At 45.9% G+C, this 7013-nt stretch overlaps 1 long non-coding RNA gene across 1 annotated transcript; it reads left to right on the top strand.

The window, feature by feature from the left end:
• The first annotated feature begins 209 nt into the window (after positions 1-209).
• On the top strand, positions 210-5858 carry LOC138372776 (uncharacterized). Its single transcript, XR_011230962.1, has 2 exons — positions 210-4502; positions 5007-5858. It is a non-coding gene; the product is annotated as an uncharacterized lncRNA (long non-coding RNA).
• The last annotated feature ends 1155 nt before the right edge of the window (positions 5859-7013 follow it).

Genomic DNA, 7013 nt, shown 5'->3' with positions numbered 1-7013 from the left:
ATACTACAATGGTATAATAGTATAATATAACTGTATACTGTATAATATACAGTATGGTTGGTAGCGTGGTTGGTAGGCCACGGGGTCCTTGCCGTGTGTGGTGTGCTCTCTGCTAGGCACGTCGCCCTCTGACGTCCCGCCCGGCCGTGTTGCCCGGGGTGTTAGCCCCAGGCCCTTCGGTGTCCCGGAGTCCCCAGGTACGTCTTCCCCAGAGTGGCGCCGATCAAGATGTCCCCAGACGTCCGTCGGCCGGTGTAAGTCCGGCATGTAGTCCCCAGACGTACGTCTGGCCGGTGTTGCCCGGTGTGTTATTTCAAGCTTTCCGCCGTCCAGGCCCTCAGGCACGTGCCCTGCTTGCCTGGGGGGTAGCCAGGACCGTTCCCACATGTCCTCCGTCTGGCCGGTGTTGCCGGCAAGTTGGTTCCCAGGCGCTCCCGCCTGGCCGGTGTAGCCTGGTGTGTTTGTCTTAAGCGCCCTGCCCGTCCGGTGTAGCAGGGATTCCTCCTACGTCGTAAGTTCAGCGTTCGTCTGCCTGCCCGTTCGCCTGTGTCGTCTGTTGTTCTTCTTCGTCGGAGGGAGACGCCGGCGTTGGAGCAAGGACCCGAGATCAGCTCGACGACGATGGCAGGTTTACGTCTACGGGTACGCACCACAGGCCCTGGGTTCGGCGTTAAAGCCGGCAATCCAGGATGACTTCGTTATGTTCGTTAAGTCCTCGGCGTCCAGTTCCAGGGGCCGTGCCCTGGACAGGGGGGTGGCCCCCATGTTGCCCGGGGCACGGTATCCTCCAGCAGATGGCGGCGTCGAAGCGTCGTCGGGAACGTCGTATATTTAATGATCCCCATTCTTTGCCTCCTTAAGACACTGTAAATTATGGCTTTCTCACACTTGGTGTGAGAAAAAATTTGGAAGGTTTCTTATCTTGTACTAGCAGACTTCTCGCGACATGCCTTGCCCTTATTCATATTTATGTTCCACATTTCAGCACCGACATGCCTCTGCTTTCAGATCACCTCGGATTCACTTTGCCCCAGCCTAATTTTACTCAGGCATTCGTAGCCTTGTGCATGTCGTACGTTCAATCTTCGCGTCCGCTGTGTCACAGTTTGCTTGTTCACTTTTCCTTGTCTTACGTCATTAAGTAAAGTCGCCAGGATGTCCTATTTGCAGAGTTATAAGTAATTTACTAAGTAAAGTCAGACAGGACGTCCTATTTGCAGTATTTGCGGGCCCTTAATTTGCTTTACGTTCCCTGGCCCTGCATTTTGCCTAGTTTCCTCAGTAGTTACAGTACTTTCGCTGGGCCCTTGCAGTTTATTCACGTCGCTTATTTGGTTATATTTATGTTATGCATCTCCTCCGTTCTCTTAATGTAACATGGCTATATTCCACGCCGATTGTATACCCTTATTTTGTACTTGCAGATACCACGTGACATGCCTGCCCTTTTCATAATTATGTTCTACATTTCAGCGCTAACATGCCTCCTGTTCCAGGTTACCTCGCTCTCTTTCCCAACCAGCCTCCTTAATTTACCCCGACAGTTGATGCGTTGCTTGTCGCACGTTTATTTGTACGTTGCTGTGTTCAGTATGCTTGCCTATGTTACCCTGCCTTCCTCATTAAGTAAAGTCAGCCAGGATGTGCTATTTGCAGAATTACTAAGTAAATTATTAAGTGAAGTCAGCCAGGCAGTGCTCGTTGCAGAGTTACTAAGAAATTATTAAGTAAAGTCAGCCAGGATGTGTTTTGCAGAGTTCCTAGAATTATTAAGTAAAGTCAGACAGGCTGTGCTATTTGCAGTTTCGCGGGCCCTTATTTTAGCTTCACGTCTCCTGGCCCTGCATTTTTGCCTAGTTTCATCGGTAGTTACAGTAGTTCATGCTTAGCTTTGCAGTTTAGTTTCCTCAGTGGTTACAGTATTTACGCTTGGCTCTTGCAGTTTATTCACGTTACTTATTTGGTTCTATATGTTATGCTTCACCCCCGTTCTCTTAATGAAAAATGGTTATATATGCACGCCGATTGTATCCCCTTATTTTGTACCTGCAGACATCACGTGCCATGACTTGCCCCTATTCAGGTGACCTGGACAGGGGGGTGGCCCCCACGTTGCCTGGGGCACGGTACACTCCAGCAGATGGCGGCGTCGAAGCGTCGTCGGGAACGTCGTATATGTAATGATATCCCGTTCTTTGCCTTCCTAAGACAATGTAAATTAGATTTTATACGCTTATATGGAAGGTTTCTTATTTTGTACTGGCAGACATCTCGCGACATGCCCTGCCCTTCCTCTTAATTACGTTCTACATTTCAGCACTAACATGCCCCCTGCTTTCAGATTACCACGGATTCCTTTTCCCAAACAGCCTACCTTAATTTACTCCGACAGTTGATGCTTTGCTCATGTCGCTTGTTTATTTTTTGCGTTGCTGTGTTCAGTATGTTTGTTCATTTTCCTTGCCTTACGTCATTAAGTAATGTCAGCCAGGATGTGCTATTTGCAGAGTTACTATGTAATTATTAAGTAGTCAGCCAGGATGTGCTATTTGCAGAGTTACTAAGTAAATTATTAAGTAAAGTCAGCCAGGATGTGCTATTTGCAGAGTTACTAAGTAAATTATTACGTAAAGTCAGCCAGGATGTGCTATTTGCAGAGTTACTAAGTAAATTATTAAGTAAAGTCACCCAGGATGTGCTATTTGCAGAGTTCCTAAGTAAATTATTAAGTAAAGTCAGCCAGGATGTGCTATTTGCAGAGTTACTAAGTAAATTATTAAGTAAAGTCAGCCAGGATGTGCTATTTGCAGAGTTACTAAGTAAATTATTAAGTCAGCCAGGATGTGCTATTCGCAGAGTTACTAATTCTAATTACTAGTCTTTTGCTGGGCTACCTTTATGCTTCTCCCCTTCCTGTCTAGGTATGTTTAGGTATGGCTAGCGGTGCGCGAGCCGCGGCTTATCGGTTGCCCCGCCCCACCCCCCTGGCTCCCTGTTTACTCGGTCTCGCCCGCTTACTTCCGCATTCTTCCACCCCATTCTACGTTATCGCCTCTCGCTTTTGGGCCTATGTCCTTTCTCAGACCGGGTTGTGTGCCGTCCAGCGCGCCTCGGCGACGTTATCTTTTCTTCGGCCCTCTGTCATTTCCGCCCCCCCCCCCAGCCGTGCGGGCTCGCCTGTGGGAAACGTCCCCTTGGTTCCTCCTACGTCTGCGTGTCTGTTAAATCTGTTATTGTTGGACTCGCAATTTGATTTGTATTTATTACGGCAAATTTTTCTCCCGCAATTTACTCTTTGTTTATGTTTCACGTTCAATTTGTTATTAAGGGACTATCAATTAGGATTTGTATTAATCTATTGCTTTGCCTCTCTGCCTTTAAGTTAATTTCAGCTAAGGTACGCTAGTTGCAGTGCATTCGGGTGGGGCCCCCCCCCCCACAATTTTTTTTTTCCTCCGGTTATTTCGTCCTATTACACTCGTTTCCCTCTTTATATATTCTGATTATTGTGCATTATGTTTGACCACCTATTCTTCATCGTATCGACAGTACATTAAGGTACATTCGGATGCTAACGAGAAGTTTTGCATGGCCTCACGCACGGTGTCATGCAAAAAACTGGCCATTCGGCCTTCCTTTCGGCAAGCTCAAGCCAGTCAGTTAGCATGACGTCGGCCAGCTTGTGGTTGGCCAGCGCAGCCAGCATGCTGTTGGCCATAGGTCGCTAACGTTCTTTGGCATCCGGCCTTCTGGGCTATTTTACTCTTGCTCCTTCGCCATTGTTGTTTCCTCTACGTATTAGTATTCTATTTAATTTTACCTCATCTATCATTAGGTTAGGGGCCCCTTACCTCCAACCGCTATTCCTTCCACTGCGCTCTGCCCGCTTGGCGCTCACTGCCGGTTTCTTCTGTTAACTTTATTCGCAGCCACGACAAGCCGGAACCCCCCCCCCTTCACACCCTACTGCGGCGAGGAAGAGAACGCGAGCCGGATATTCCTCTGATCACCATCAACGCACGCAGCGGTGCCGGGATGCAGCCGCCCAGGGCCTACGTTAATACTATTATCTTCTCTTTATTTGCTGGGCTATATGGCAGTATTAATATTATTCCGTACCGTTACTGTCATTCCAGTATTAATTTATTAAAATATAAATTGTTATTATGGTTTGGCGTTGCTTTCTTAATTTCTTCCATTCTGCGGCACTTGCCGTCATCTGTTATTTACGATATTACATTGTATTCTTCATTGTACGATTATTTACGACATTGTATTCTTATTATTATCCTTATTACAGTTACTGAATGGCAGCTCCCTGCCGTCGATTTCACTTTGCTCCTGTTCTAAAGATGTTGCCGAAGTTCACGGCGTACTAGCTGCGGCTCGCAGACGCTCATTGACAACACAAGACTACACTCAGCGGCCACTCAAGGCAGACTCCTTGGCTTCTATCCAGCCCAATCACCCGTCTGGAGGCAGAGATGGGATAGAGACCAAGGGTAATGTTCCCCGCTCACATTCTACATCCGATTAGGACACAAGCATGTTATAGATTTGGCTTTAAGAATTGGTTCTTATTCCATTTTATTGTTTATGTATATGTTGCTTAGTTGTTATACCCTTTCTTGGTATATGTATTGTTTATATTCAAGATTTATAGTGTTTCGTCTTACCCTGTTATAGTTGCTTTGTGCCTCCTTGCTGTTCTCCTCCCGGTTTTCTCCCACCTTTGCTCTTAGCAAAGGTACTTCCCCATTCCGTTTGCTGGAAGATTCTTAGATTTGTTAGCCCCCCCTTCATTGCTACAGTATAATTATTCGGATGCTCTTTATTCATCCAGGATTGTTAATTAAGGTTTCTCTTAATTCCTGCTGCCGGGCTCCCTCCCCCGTTTTTCGTCTCCGTATTGATTCAGCTAGGGTTTCCCTCTCGTCTGTGCTCTTGCCTGTCACGATATCACTGCACGCCGCTTCTGCCCACCCTTACTGCCTTATATCTTTCAGCCCGGGGAGGTGAGCTACGCGACAAAAAATCGACGCACGCTCCGACTGGACCAGGTATCGCTTACATGGTCAGGAATCAACACTCTTCGGATCCTACAAGCACAGATCCTACAAGCGCTCCTGTCACCAGGCGAGATTTCTCCAGGATCCTACGCGCTGCCCTCTCGGCGCTAGGCTTGACTTCAGATGACTACGCTCCGCACCCAGCTGTCTCGGGACGGGCTCGCCACATCAGAAATAATGGCAAACGGCAGGCGGAAGAGTATAGTGCTCACATCCTACGTCAGACGGGACGTTGTTGCTCTGCTACATGGAGTGCCTCACGCGGCCAGCTGGCACTCGCCCTTCGGGGGGGGGTCCGGCCGCTGGCCTGCGGTGGGGGTGCAGCGCCGGTCCCCAAGTGTCCCGCTGTCCGCAGCTAATACTTTGCCCAGTCTAGGTGCTAGTAAGCCCTACTTGTAGTCACACCCCCCTTCTCCTTATCCATTAGGTCTTTTACGGCCTCTTGGCCGGGTACATTACGTGTTATGTGGTCTCTCACTTATTAGTTATTCTTTGTGTCCTGCCTGTTATATCCTAGTGTTATATAATTACTACACATTTGCACTCGGCCTTAATTCTAGTACCAGTTAACCTTTAGGTTTCTGCAGAATTAGTTTCCATGTCACTATAGGCTAAGGTCTCATACTTACTACGGGTGTACCTTTTAAGTTAAATCTAGTCCTTGGAATTGTTACTGTTAATTCTTACTTTATATATTTACTTTATATATTTTAATATAAACGTTATATATTCCTTAAATTATATTTGAAACTTTGTATATTTACATGTTCAATATTAAGTTTTATATAATATCAACTTTGTTAAGTCTATAATATAAACCGTGTTTAATATAAACTTTATATAATTACTTACTTTATGTGAACTTTATATATTTACATGTTCTGCAGAATTTAATCTTCAATAAACTTTAACGCCCCATACTGCCAGTATCTTTCTCCCCCTGGTCAGAAAATGGTCACTGCTTGCATCACAAGCGGGGATGTTTCTGGCGGGGGAGAAAGAAACAATTGCGCAGCGCGTCCCGCGGCGTTGCGCGGGCAGTTTGGGGTCGTATAAATACGGGCGCACAATAGGGCTCCGCCTCACTCCGCCTGCCCTCGCCGCTGCCCTCGCAAAACCCCACCCTCCCCCCCTTTGCAAGCGGCTGCTTTTGTACCCCCGTCATGCTTTGCACAGTTGTCCCGATTGTCTCCCCACTGCATGTGGGAAGGGGGGTGCAGCGCCGGTCCCCAAGTGTCCCGCTGTCCGCAGCTAATACTTTGCCCAGTCTAGGTGCTAGTAAGCCCTACTTGTAGTCACACCCCCTTCTCCTTATCCATTAGGTCTTTTACGGCCTCTTGGCCGGGTACATTACGTGTTATGTGGTCTCTCACTTATTAGTTATTCTTTGTGTCCTGCCTGTTATATCCTAGTGTTATATAATTACTACACATTTGCACTCGGCCTTAATTCTAGTACCAGTTAACCTTTAGGTTTCTGCAGAATTAGTTTCCATGTCACTATAGGCTAAGGTCTCATACTTACTACGGGTGTACCTTTTAAGTTAAATCTAGTCCTTGGAATTGTTACTGTTAATTCTTACTTTATATATTTACTTTATATATTTACTTTATATATTTTAATATAAACGTTATATATTCCTTAAATTATATTTGAAACTTTGTATATTTACATGTTCAATATTAAGTTTTATATAATATCAACTTTGTTAAGTCTATAATATAAACCGTGTTTAATATAAACTTTATATAATTACTTACTTTATGTGAACTTTATATATTTACATGTTCTGCAGAATTTAATCTTCAATAAACTTTAACGCCCCATACTGCCAGTATCTTTCTCCCCCTGGTCAGAAAGTTATAATCTTGATAAGCTAGTTACAAAAGTCAATGTACATTGCCACATCAACAATGGGCTCGAGACCGACCACAAGTACAGTTT

The sequence above is a fragment of the Procambarus clarkii genome, chromosome 39 (assembly GCF_040958095.1).
Source record: "Procambarus clarkii isolate CNS0578487 chromosome 39, FALCON_Pclarkii_2.0, whole genome shotgun sequence".
NCBI lineage: Eukaryota > Metazoa > Arthropoda > Malacostraca > Decapoda > Cambaridae > Procambarus > Procambarus clarkii.
Note: the sequence above shows the minus strand (reverse complement) of the source record. Positions and strands in the feature narration are given on the sequence as shown.